Below are 13,039 nucleotides of genomic sequence, written 5' to 3' on the forward strand. Positions count from 1 at the left end.
ATATTTTTGTTTTAACTTTCTAAACTCTTAATTCTCCATTTTAATTTGCCAAGATAAGAAAAAAAATGTATATTGAGAAAATGCCAGAGTACCCTTCCTGAATTATAACAATTGGGATTTGAGAGTTCATAAGAAATAGAAAAAAAAAGGAAGGTAGAGATGCATTAAATGATTACCTTCATTGGTAAGAACTCATATGACAGGTCTTGATTTTCAAGTTAAAGATCTAAAGAGAAGAAAATTCCTATTATCTCCTCCTCAGAGTTAGCTGACACATAATCATTACATTATTAATTCTTGTATCATCTTTGTGAGATATATTGGGAACAATCATTTTTCTCATTTTTATAAGTAGATTTTATAAATTTTTAGTTATAAGCTAGCATGTGACTGAATCTTAGGAAAATCATAAAAAAATACATATAATATTTATTGGAGTAGTCTGTAAATAGATATTATAATCAATTATCTGATAATAACCATGAATATAATTAGTAAAAAAACAACAACAATAAAACAACTCTATTGATTTGTATGCAACATCCCTGACTGTGCTTGGGCCCATTTCCAACAGTTCCCACTACTTATGATTTAGGACTAGAAATGTAACAGTAATACAGCTTTCATTAAGTCACATGGAATGAGCATATAGGACGTTCCTCCTAAAAGTAATCCTTTAAAGAGGGGAGACAAAAAAGTGAGCGATCAAGAGTGAATCACAAATCACCAGTTTTCTCTAGGATTGTTGCCATATAATTCTTCTGTGATGAGAAAAAACATTTTTTGAGATGCTGCCTAGGCATTTTACAGTATGACAATTCTGCTCGTACCCAGAGTGTGAACATTTAGATAAGGACCCGAGTTTAGTATTCCTCCACAAGTTCCCACCTTGCTTTTCCTGGGCACCATGTAAAATGACCACTCAGTGTTGAGCTCTCCAAATAGTCGTAACCTGGAACCCAGGTGTCTCTTAAGTAACAGGTGGCTGCTCTCTATTTACTGCTGGCTAGTGACCTCAGACAGAAGGCTGCCCTCCCCTGGCTCATTACACCTCCCCTTCTGGGCTCCGTAAGTAATACACTTGTGACTTTACTTCCTTTGTGTGAGTGTATTGAAACTGCACCTTCAATCAAAACAGGTCCCAGGGTTTCCCCTTCCCCAAAGTGGGAGCTCCCTCTAGTGCTCAGGAAGTTACCTGCTGTACCCCACCCCCACCCCCACCCCAAGCCCTGCATGTGGATTGTGCCTCCTTATTCAGCAGGTCATAATTTGCATAATCTGCATATTCTTAGCTTAACACACCAGCTCCAGGGTTTCACACACAGCTTCACACTATGATCATCCTTTAAAACAAGAAAAAGGCACTTTTAAAAATCAAGAGATGTAAAATAAGGCTTAATACTGATTTTATTTTTGTTTTCCTTTGAACATCAAAAAATGTATTAATATTGAGGTATTCATTGCCAGCCACCCAAAAACGATCAGGATCTAAGTGGTCCAACAGGCTAGAAATTATTGATTCTGATGTTATTATAGGCTCTAACAGTGATTTAAAAGCATACATCTTACTTACAAAGCAGAAATAGAGACACAGACATGGAGATCAAATGTATGGATGCCAAGGGGGAAAGGGAGGGGGTGGGATGAATTGGGAGAGTGGGATTGACATATATACATTACTGATACTATGTATAAAATAGATAACTAATGAGAACCTACTGTATAGCACAGGGAACTCTACTCAATGCTCTGTGGTGACCTAAATGGGAAGGAAACGCAAATAAGAGGGAATATATGTATAGTTATAGCCGATTCACTTTGCTGTACAGTAGAAACTAACACAACATTGTAAAGCAACTATACTCCAATAAAAATTTAAAAAAATATATATTGCAGTGTTAAACAGCTTATCAGTAAACCCTGCAAATAGCTAGTAATTTATGTATGATGGCTATTCCAAGCATTCAGTTTGATCCACTCTGGCCTCAGAGAATATATTCATGTAATCTGCAAGATCAGAATGAGGAGAAATTTCTCTATTGGTTACTCTCATAGAGCAGCACAAAAAAGAAATGCCATTTACCCATCTGGAAATACATAAGTGCCCTGTCATAAAGTGTGTACACATAATTTTCTGAGTCATGAGTTAAAGAATTGAACTGCTTTGTGATAATTAGACTTATAAAAATGAGTAAATAAGTTACTAGAATTGTTAAGTTTGAAGACCAGTTAGTTATTCAACTGGTGAAGGAAAACAAACTGATATCTGCTGTCCTTTGCAGTTTACAGATAGATGTTGTCTAAGCCCAGTCAAACAAGAGCAGATACAGACCTCGTTCATATTTATTTCCTCAAAAAATCCAATCACACCAGCCTTTTATGATTTTTTTCTGACAGAGATTAGAGGTTTTAATCCCACATTTTAGAGGGCATACATTTCCATATCTCTGGCAGATAATTATTTTTATCCAAATTTCTTTTTGGGGAAGACACTGTCTCTTTCCTCCTCTGATTCTTCCATCATAAACTAAAACATATGTCCGGGATTTCCATAGAGCTGGAATTTATTCTGGACTATTCAGCATGTAGACTGTATGAGAAGTTTTCATATAAGTAATAACTATTGCATTTACAGTGCACCTTACACTGTAACCATCACATAGATTATTTTCAGCCTCATATAAAGTACTCAAAGTTGACATTTTTTTAACCTATTTTACAAAGGCAGGGATCATAGCTCAGAGAGTTTAGTTGAGATTTCTAAATCCTCTGAGCTAGTAATTATGGAGGCAGAATCGTCACTTTTATTTGTCTGAAAGCAAATATGCATGTTCTTTCTTTGGTATCATGCTGCTTCTCTGAGGGGGCAAAAAAAAAAGGAAAGAAAAAGGCATCACTGATAAATGTACAAAGTGGGGACAGAGGAGGGGAGCTGTCTTAATGTGTGCTATTTCTGATGAAAGAATAAAGCTAGGTCATTTCCATCATAAGTATCCATGTCATTTTACATCTGATTTGATACTCAGAATCCAACTCTGATACTTAAATGATATGAACTTGATTTTAATAAGCTACTGTTTTCTCATCTGTCAATGACAATGGCTTCTAAATCAAAGATCCCTGGTGAGAATTTGAAGAGATAATTAGCACAGTGCTTGGCAAAAAAAGTAAATGCTCATAGAATTTTAAACATGATTATGGTTATGCTTGCCTCTAGAATCTGCCACAACTGGATGTTTTGAAAAGCTCAGTGTGTTGCAAGTGACAAGAGCCTTGTTAGCCCCCAATAGTTATCTCTGTTTCACCCCACTTAAATATTTTTTTTTATCTGTCATATAGTCTACAAAGAAATGTGAGATTCAAGGAGGTTAAGTGACTTCTATAAAGTCATGAAAGTAGAGGATAATACTCTTCTAGAACCCAGATCTCTTGACTCACATGTCAGATCACACAGAAAATACTTTACAATCCCTACATTAATTCACTAATTATTTACCCTAAATTATGTGTTATGTGTGAAGGAAAACCTTGGATGAATCACTACATAAAAAAGAAAAGGTTATTTATCTGTTTAGAATAGTTGGTATGTATCAGAGGTTTTTTTTTTGAGAATTAAAGTACAAAGAAGAAACATACAATACAGCGGATCACAACTTTATGTACCTCTTCTTAAATCTTTTTTTTTGTCAGTACAAAAGTCTATTAAAGAAAAACCACAATAGGTAAGAAAGAAAAATTAAAGAACTTATATCCCATTAAAGTCAAATATTTCTGTGTATATAAGACTGTAAAAGAGGTGTTTATTCAATAATGCAAAAGAGGGAAATATAGCTTCAGTAACCATTTTAACATAAATTTCTCATATCTAGGCCCACAAAGGAATAATGTACCTAACATAATTGTATGACAATGTGTTAGAAAACATAGGTGCTCAACTGACAAAGAATTAGTTGACTTAATATAAGGGCAGACTAGAAGGTGAGGTGAGGAAAAGAGCAATTCTCTACGCCTCTGCATTTTGGCAAATATTGCTTTATAAGGTACATTGCCCTAAAGTTATTTTGATTTTGGGATTATCTAGAGGAGGTCATAGGAAAACTAAGTGGAGTTCAGGTTTGTGATAAATTTTGTCCAATGCCATACATACATATAAAAAGCAAAACATGATACATATTTTCTGTTAAAGTTTAATTTTTTGATTATAAGATCATTAATTATGCTAAGTAAATGAGAGGCATACTTGAAATGATTAGCAATGATTTTATTCCTAATATGTAGTCTCCATGGTGTCTTTCATCTCAAAAGTCATCAAATACTGATATTAGATAGTGACATGTATGTTCTGTTTAGTCAGGCATTAATAAATAGGGCTAATGATGACATTCAAATATATCAACTTTGATTTGAATAAAATTATATAAATTTATATTTATTTTTAATGTTTACAATATCCATTAATGTCAAAGAAAGAGTGCACTGATTTCAATCTTGTCTAAACATGTAACTGTATGTTTATTTTTACTCTTCCATATGCAAACTTTTGTAAATTCAAAGCTGCATCTTGTCTTTTGATCTTCTAGAAAAAAAAAATTCAACTTTCTTTATCCCTCTTCCAAATCCTCACTTTAAGAATCTTGAGAATGTTAGTTCCTATAAATGTACTATCCAAGTGTGTGTGTGGGAAAATGTCGGTTTTGCTTTTTACTTATTTTCTCTCCTCTCCTCTCCCCTTTCTTCTCCCTCCCTCTCTCCCTTTCCCTCTCTCTCCCTCTCTCCATATTACATGTGTTTGTACGTAAGGATTCCATATGTCTTCTTATTTTAAAAGGAGATTTTAATGACTTTTGAAATGAATAAATATTTTGTTATTTATTTATGGTAAGTATAAATTAATAATATAAATAAATATAAATTGTGCTATATAAAGCACCAAGTACAATTGGAAAAAAAATGCAGATGGTGCCATTTATTAACTTTGAAGTCCTCAATTAGGAAGGAAAATAAAGTGTTTTAAGGCCAGAGTTGCAAAGAACCACCAAGTAGTAGATCTTGCCTTATAAAATGTTATTTAATTTAGTTACATGTCTATGCTTTTTTTTTTTTTTTTGCGGTACGCGGGCCTCTCACTGTTGTGGCCTCTCTTGTTGCGAAGCACAGGCTCCGGATGCGCAGGCTCAGTGGCCATGGCTCACTGGCCCAGCCGCTCTGAGGCATGTGGGATCTTCCCGGACCGGGGCACGAACCCACGTCCTCTGCATTGGCAGGCGGACTCTCAACCACTGCACCACCAGGGAAGCCCATATCCATGCTTTTAAAACCTAGTGCTGCATATTTATGATTTCAGCAAAATACAGAGTCGCAAAATTATTGGCTTTGTCTATTCTAATCACTGGTCATTGGTATGACTAACAAATTGTAAACAAACATGAAATTTGAATTGTTATAGATAATATTATGTCTATAATGCTAATGAACTGTGGATTATCAATATATCTGGTTATTATACTATTTAGTTAGTTTAGGAAAACTTTATCATTTTTTTATAACAGGGAATTTTCTAGATGATTTCGATTTGACCTATTAGACTTTTTGATATACCTCTAGCAATTTTGAAATAAATCTCCAAAGTTGTAAACTCTTTTTATTTCTTTCTATATTAAAGATTTAGAGCTTAACCTATGTTTATGATACATTTGTATAATTATAAAATTGTGTGTGTGTGTGTGTGTGTGTGTGTGTGCGTCAGGCCACTCACTATTAAGAAACTATTTCCTAATGCTTGCTGTCACATAGCTAATAAGATAAAAGGAAGAATTTATACTTAGGACTTCTGACATCTACTTTCAACTGGATGCTGTTATAGTCTATTTACTGTAACTACTCCTAACTTACCACTTGTATTTGTTTATATGATGTCACTTTTATATATTGTGACTTTATATAGGCTACAACATTTAAAATGCTATTAACACAAAGTATCTCTAGAGTAAAATTTCCTACAGGAACTGAGTAAATTGCAAAGTTATCTGTTGTTCTTTTCCACAGTATGTAGTGTGTGTGTAAAACAGAACATACAGGCATACCTTGGAGATATTCCAGACCACCACAATAAAGTCAATATCATAATAGAGTGATTCACACAAATTTTTTGGTTTCTCAGTGCATATAAAAGTTATGTTTACACTACACTTTAGTCTATTAATTGTACAATAGAATTATGTCTAAAAGACAATGTACGCACCTTAATTACAAATACCTTAATGCTAAAAAATGCTAACCATCATCTGAGCCTTCAGTAAGTTGTAATATTTTTGCTGGTGGAGGGTCTTGTTAATGGCTGCTGACTCATCAGGGTGCTGGTTGCTGAAGGTGCGGCTAGCTGTGGCAATTTCTTAAAATAAGACAACAAGAAAGTTTAGTGCATTGATTCAGTCTTCCTTCCACAAATGATTTCTCTGTAGCATGCAATGCTGATCAATATCTTTTTACCTAGAGTAGAAATTCTCTTTATTCACCAGGAATAGATTCCCTCTAAAGAAACCACTTTCTTTGCTCATCCATAGGAAGCAACTCCTCATTCATTAAAGTTTTATCATGAGATTGCAACAATTCAGTCACATCTTCATGCTCAATTTCTAATTCTAGTTGATTTGCTATTACTACCATATCTACAGACAGTTACTTCTTTCACTGAAGTACTGAACCCCTCAAAGTCATCCACAAGGGTTGGGATCAACTTCTTCCAAACTCCTGTTTATGTTGATATATTGACTTCTTCCCATTAGTCATGAACATTCTTCATGACATCTAGAATGGTCAGTCTTTTCTAGAATGTTTTCAATTGACTTTGCCCAGGTTCATTAGAGGAATCTCTATCTACAGCATCCATAGCCTCACAAAATGTACTCCTTAAATAATAAGACTTGAAAATCAAAATTACTCCTTGATCCATGGGCTGCAGACTGGATGTTGTGTGAGCAGGCATAAAAACAACATAACTTTTATTGTACATCTCCATCAGAGCTCTTGGGTGATGAGGCATATTGTCAAAGAACAGTAATATTTTGAAAAGAATTTGTTTTTCTGAGCAGTTTTTCTCAGCAGTGAGCTTAAAATATTTCAATTAATCATGTTGTAAACAGATGTGGTATCATCCAGGCTTTATTATTCCATTTTTGGAACACAGAAAAGTAGACTTAGCATAATTTTTTAGAGCTGAAGGATTTGGGGAAAGGTAAATAAGCATTGGCTTCAAGTTAAAGTCACCAGCTGCATTAGCTTCTAACAAGAGAGGCAGTTTGTCCTTTGAAGATTTGAAGCCAGCATTGGCTTCTCCTCTCTAGCTATGAAAGTCTTAGGTGGCATCTTTTTCCAATAAAAGGCTATTTTATCTACATTGGAAACCTGTTGTTTAGTTTAGCCATCTTCCTTCACTGTCTTAGCTAGATCTGGATAACTTGCTGCAGCTTCTACATGAGCGCATGCTGTTCCCCTGTCACTTTTTTGTTATAGAGACAGCTTCTTTCCTTAACCCTCATGAAACAACCTCTGTTAGCTTCAGACTTTTCTTTTTCAGCTTCCTCACCTACTCAGCTTTCACAGAATTGAAGACAGGCCATTACTCTGAATTAGATTTGGCTTAAGGGAATGTTGTGGCTGCTTTGATCTTTGATCCAGACTGCTCAAACTCTCTCTATATCAGCAATAAGGCTGTTTCACTTTCTAATGAATGTTGTCTTCCTTAGAGTAGCACTTCTAATTTTCTTCAAGAATTTTTCCTTTCCATTTACAGCTTGGCTAACTGTTTGATGCAAGAGGCCTAGCTTTTGGCCTATCTTGGCTTTCAACATGCCTTCTTCACTAAGCTTAACCATTTCCAGCTTTTGATTTTAAGTGAGAGACTTGCCACTCTTCCTTTCACTTGAACATTTAGAAGCCCTTATAGGGTTGTTAACTGCCTAATTGTAATATTGTTGTGTCTCAGGAAATAGGGAGGCCTGAGGAGAGGGAGAGAGATAAGGAAACAGCTGGTAAGTGGAGCTGTCAGAATACCCACAACATATAAGGATTAAGTTCACCATGTTATATGGGCACAGCTGGTGGAGCCCCAAAACAATCACAATAGCAACATCTGAGAACACTGATCACAAATTACATTCCAATTATAATAATAATGAAAAGTTTGAAATATTGCAAGGATTACCAGAAAGTGACACAGAGACACTAAGTGAGCAAATGCTGTTGGAAAAATGGTGCCAACAGACTTGTTCAGTGCAGGGTTGCTGCATACCTTCAATTTGTAAAAAACACAGTATCTGTGAGATGTAATAGAGGAAAGCACAATAAAACAAAACAAGGTATTCCTGTATATGGTTCTAATATAAATTTTTCTAAAAGTTAGTTTATTTATGAATTGTTGGTCCAAATCTCTTGGAGGAGTTTCCCAGTAGTAATGCAGATCATCAATTGAATCAGGGACTCATTTGTGGCCAGCAAATGAAACATCATTGTAGTCATTTACAAGTGTAAGAAAAAGGGATGATTTAGTATTAGATCACCATTATGAAACTTACCTCTGAAATTAGCATTGTCTTCCAACAATTGAAATATAATCAGAGATACTTGTCACGCAATGTCAAAAGTGGAAGGGACTCTCTCTCTACACCCAAGTATACCAGGTAGATTTTTTTCATCATCAGTCTTTTTATTTCTATCACAGCACTTCATCCACCTTATAATATTTCTCCTCTTCCCCTTACCTCTCTCCCTCTATTCCCTCCCCTTATTTCTTCCTTGTTTGTGTAATGACCACATATGTTTTATTTCTCTTATTAACTAGGAGCTAAGCACACATTTGCTGAACAAATAAACACTGACTGCATGACTATTGTGAAAGATTTTACCAACAAGGATAGTATCATATGTTAGATGTTTTTATTGTTAGAGAATTGGTAGTTTTGAATAAATTATTTACTTCTAGAATTATGGGGCACAGAAATTAATATTAGATCATTTGAGTGTGTTTATTTTTCTCAGCAGGTATCTTTATATATGAGAAAAGCAAATGCTAAGAGGAAATTGCAATATAAATATTCAAATCTATTTAGTAAAACCAATAAATAAAATTACAGGCAATTGATTTAGTTTTTTCATTAAAGCTAACTGAATAGAGAGAAAATTTTTTCTAATTGTAGTCTAACTTTTAAAATTTCAAAGTACAAATGAGAATAATTTGAAAAGCAATATGTTTATCCCATTATTCTTTTAATCATTGCATAATTTCATTTATTATTATTTACATTGCCCATTGCTTCAGTATTTTCTATTTTCTACTCTTCAGAAATGTTGATAATAATTTTCTACTTTAACATCCAGATAAAAGGACACTTGACAAGTCAACCAATAGACGGCACTAACAATGGCATGTGCTTAAACACTGACAAGTTTGTTAAAAACTTGAGTTTTGTGGAAATGGATTTAGTTAGCTTTTAGTGAGTGTCATAATAACTGCAGTGTAATGCATGTCTTAAGTGAGCAGTTCATAGAATGTGTTCTAAAACTCATCCAGTTTCATTGGGAACCTGATAGGTTTTGCTTCCACCTATACAGGTACAGTGACTCATTGGGAGCAGTGTAGGAAAAAAAAAATCTTTGAGGATTCAGCCTTGAGTTTTCTGCTCATTGGAAGTCCCAATTGGGAACAAGACACATATGTAAGATTTATATTATGTCTTTCTATTTTAAAACCTAAGGTGACTTATACAGTACCTATTAGAACAAACAATATCCTTTGCAGGTTTAACCATAACTCTAAACAAAAGGGTAAGGATCAAGGAACTGACTTGCCTAAATTAGTCCATTGGAAAAAGATCAGTTGGTATTATGAAATATTATTGTGAGTGAAAGAAATAAACCAATGTAATTTAATAAACATTCAGGAAAGAATGTGGAGTAGCAGATCAACAGAATTTTGGCAGAGGTTTCTGAATGCCATTATGCTGTTACCCATGCCCTAGGCATGATTCACTGCCATTCTATAATATATATATGAATCAAATTGATGCTAAATGTCTTTCCAAGGGATACTTATTTAAAATTTGTATGTGTGATTTTGTACAAAATTTTACGTTTTGTGGTTACAGAGGAAAATATATTGTAAAAGTTGAGGCATCAAGTTCAGAGACCATTGGTTTAATTTTGAATAAAATATTGGCTCAATTTAGAATAAAGTAAACTAACTCACTTAAAATAGAGATTTTATAATTTGAACATTTTAAGTGTCTTATCCCTGAACATAGCGTGATATGTATTATCCAATAGAAAGCACATACATACATTTCACTTGCATACATTATCTTTGTTTTCCAGTTCAGAAATTTAAGGCAAAAGAAAAAATTATGAAAAAATGCACTTTATATATTATTTCCTTAGAAAGCTTCATTCATCTCTAATATCATCAACCATATTAGTATTCTAGATTTTATTGATTCCTCTTTGTTTTTGAAAGGGATTTTAAGAGAGCAGGTTAGTATTTCTTTCCTTAGAGTATGAGGATTAATACATTTGACTTAATGGAAGACACAGCAAATTTTAAGGTAGCCCCAGCTTTCTCAGTTCTGATGATGATACCCAGCTAGAAATACAGAAATGAGTATTGATTGAGGAGAAAATTCCTTCCATCAATGAAAAGTAGTGTAGTTTATCCTTTTATTGCCCTAAATCACGAATAAAGTCCTTTATCTTGTTGACGCAGTTCCCCCTGCATCAAAATATACAAGTCTGGAGCCGGAGGAAATTGGGGCACGTAAGTGGAAAAGGGGAGCTATAACCTATGTCTTAAGAGCATGTTCTCTGTAGCTACAATACCTATAGCACAAATCTTGCTTCTACCAATGACTGACACCCTTTGCAAACTGCAAGCATCCTCTGTTCTTTAGTTTCCTGTATCTTTAAATAGAAATAATAACAGTAACTGCCTTTTAAGGTTGTTGTAAAACATGATATGTAATAATCTGTAACTTTGATCCTAGTTAATTACTATTATGTTCTTGATATTTTTTTCCCTAGCAAAATCTTTAATGTACATAGTTAGCATGATTTTGTACTCTGCGAAACTTGGACTTGCTCTGTTTTTATAAGGGACACTGAAAATTACAGTCTGTGACACCTTATTAGAGCTGGCAAAATGTAGACAGTATAATGTTCTCTGAGTCTATGGTAGTACTTTGTTTAGATGCTCAAACTGATGTTGTTTATATATTTAATTTTTTAATTAACTGACTAAAGCCTACATGTTAATTTTCAGGTAATATGGCCAGTATGGTCTTGAATTAGCTAAACCAATTTCCATCATGTACCTCTCATTTGACTGGGCAGAAATGGCCTGGGACTACAGTACTATTCACACATTTAAGTTAAATACATTCAGCCTGACTACAGATGTCGCAGGATCAATTATTCTTCCATAGCTTTAATTGGTACTTGGATTAACTAATTACTCCACCAGGTTGAGTTTTTACAAAGTGGGTGGGTTTTACTTGCCTATTTTCTCCCTAGTGTTCACTGTAACAACATTATCATGTTAAGGTACCATTTCATTATTGTCATGAGACAAATCCTATACACAAAAAAAATTTACCAAACCTCACTCATTGGCTAACTTGTTTAATTCTCAGATGAGGTTTACACTGGTTCTTGAAGTTTGTTATGATGGAATTTGTCTTTTCCTAACATCATTGAACATCTTACCAGGAGCTAAAGGGGAAAAAATGGTGTGTAAGGGCAAATTAAAGGATACCTCAACATGAGGTACATACTTCCATAACTGGAAGGCTAAATTATCGATAACTGTGGAAGAAATAATGTTGGTCTTATAAGAGTTAATGAGCTACCATTGTATTTGCACAATAGTATGCAGGAAGATTGGCAAGATACTAAAATACATATACATAAGCAAGGATTGTGAGTTGTACTGGAAAATGCTTGCTAGCTTTTCATGTAACCTCTGAGTTCAGAAATGAATCAATAGTGGTTTTTTTTATAAAAGTTAATACTGTCTAGAGCAATGTGTGCAATAAAGAGTTAAAAGCAAAATTACAGAGACAGTACTTAAGACAGACCACTTTTTTGGGGTCAAAGGATGCTCAGAAGAGATGAAGGAGTAAGCACCATGGAGAAAATTTTGTTTCATTTTGTGAGGTTAAGGGCTAGGGTCGTTGCCCTAAAGCCTGAACTTTCTTACACTGAAAGAAGTGTTTCATATGGGGTTTAGAAAAAAAGAGAAGGGAAGAGTCTTCCACCAAAGAGAGAAGGGAAAATGAACAAACCAAGTTTGAAGAAACTCACTTTATAATAAGTACCATCTAGGTTGAGTCATGAAGCTGGCAAGGAGTTAATGAAGTTGAGGAAGTAGCATACATCCCTTCAGGCAGAGAGAATCCCATGGTGATGTAAAACAACATGGCACATTCAGGGGATGGCAAACCATTGTATGTGGTTTGAATTGTTCCCAAATAATACTCTTTTGTCTAAACTTTCTATTTAAAAACCCCAATTAACTAGATAGCATTTGTAATGGTAGGAATGGCATCCCAGTCAACCACAATGTTCATGCTTAGGCAAGAGGACCAGTTTCTGTATAAGTTAATTTAACCACACCACTTCTTAATGCAACAGATGTAGGTAACAACTTATTACAGAATTGTTACCCAAATCCAGATGGCTACTTACATATTCAATATAAATTTGTTACTTGGTTTAAAAGATATTTTATTTGTTGAGTTAAGCAGAGCTTTGAACATGATAATTGAAACAAAACTATACATAAAAATGTGTTTGTGAGAAAACATTCAGTTGAGGCTAATGTCTATCATCTTCTTGAAAACTCATTTTACATGAAGTAAAAGGAACAGCAGAAGAGAGTGACAGTGACATAAAATTATCAATAGTAGAGTTATGTAAAAAGAAAATAAATAGTGATGAAATGGAAAAAAAATGTGTGAACCCAAAAGGGTCAGGAATCTGGTTCAAAACAAGTAAA

Source organism: Lagenorhynchus albirostris, chromosome 4 (assembly GCF_949774975.1).
Source record: "Lagenorhynchus albirostris chromosome 4, mLagAlb1.1, whole genome shotgun sequence".
NCBI lineage: Eukaryota > Metazoa > Chordata > Mammalia > Artiodactyla > Delphinidae > Lagenorhynchus > Lagenorhynchus albirostris.